Raw genomic sequence first — 1,549 nt, 5'->3', positions numbered from 1 at the left:
AGAGGGCAAATGAAAGTCAATTTTCTTTATTTTGTTTCTGACGTGGTAAATTTGTGAAAACGCTAAGAAAATGACCAACAAGGCTTGACAGTAGGAAATCATTGAATAAAAAGGGACGTCGTATTTGATTTTAACATACATATTAACAACCAAATATCATGCTCCCAATTTTATTTTATTTTTGAAATGTGGAATATCCTAACTAGTGGATGTTGTCTGTTCATCAGTTAACCGGAGACCGTCTAAGCCCTTACCTGCCTTTTCTAGATTGTTTCTAGATTGTTTATTCATCAGTTATCCACGTTCCTCTATGTATATCTGACGGATTTTCAAGCCATGACCTTTCCTCTCTCTATTGCTAGGACCTCAGTGAGCCAATTGGACTGAGTTGGTTTCGAGATATCTTAATGAAGCACAACCTATATTATTTTACCCACATGATCTATGGTCAGCTTTTTTTACAAATTATATTAAATATTAGTTAAATATGACGATATATTTTCGTCCGATGGACCTGCACTACGTTGCCTTGCGGATAGACAGACCCATTATTTATTTATTTTTCTGGTCAACTAGTCATCTAGTTTTTATTTTCCACAATCCACAGTTTTCTTCATCTTCTGAAATAGTAAGATTATTTTTGTTTCGAAAGGAAGAAGTTTATGCATTTTTCAATTTTATGTCTTCATAATGTGTTTCACGTCGAGATATTAAAAGCAATTCTGTCAAATGTGGTGTGGCGAAAACTGGAGAATCATTGGAAGTTACCCCCAACATGACGGTGCTACGGAAAGACTGGACCTTCCTAACGCTCAGCATGTGGTTGGTGAGGAGCTTCCTTGCCTGCCGCCAGCCTTGGCCATATGGCGCAAAGGCGACGTCGGACGAGCCATACATGAGGATGTCGGTGACCACGGAGTGCGGCCGTGACGCCAAGACGTGGTCATGCGTGCGCAGCACTGCCTCTGCGGCACACGGTGACGACACGACGAGCGCCGGCACATCGCCGAGACGAAGGAGCATCACGTCGGGGCCATGCTTCCTGGCAAGGCTGCGGAGCGAGACGTGTGGGAGCGATCCGAGGAGGTGCAGGTGGCCGATGATGGGCAGCGCCCGTGGTGATGGCGGGAGTCTGCCTTCTCGCTGTTGCCTTTTTCCTGTCTTCCAAGTGAACCAATAATAAAGCACAAACAAGAGGAAGAGCGGGAAGAGGAACAGAAACCATGCCGTCGGAGGCGTCTCTAGCATGACGAGATCTGCCATGGGAAGTTAATGTATAGCTCAGCACTTTCTGGAGCTCTGCGGCGCAATTGTTCTTCTGAACCAGCTTAGTTTATCATCACAAGCTCGATCGGTTGCTTATAAGCTAGCCAGGCAGAGTACTTGAAACGACAACCGCTGTGGGGTGCACTGAACTTGGAGCACTTAGTTAGGCGACAACGTAGCTTTCACTCTTGAAAACATACAAGGTAGTCTTTGGGTCTTGGTTACATGTTTTATGAACTTTCTATGACCCCTCAAAAAAGAAGAGGTGGAAAATACAACGGAC

This window comes from Triticum aestivum, chromosome 2B, assembly GCF_018294505.1.
Source record: "Triticum aestivum cultivar Chinese Spring chromosome 2B, IWGSC CS RefSeq v2.1, whole genome shotgun sequence".
NCBI classification, from domain to species: Eukaryota; Viridiplantae; Streptophyta; class Magnoliopsida; order Poales; family Poaceae; genus Triticum; species Triticum aestivum.
The sequence above is the reverse complement of the archived record's forward strand: the minus strand, read 5'-3'. Positions refer to the sequence as shown.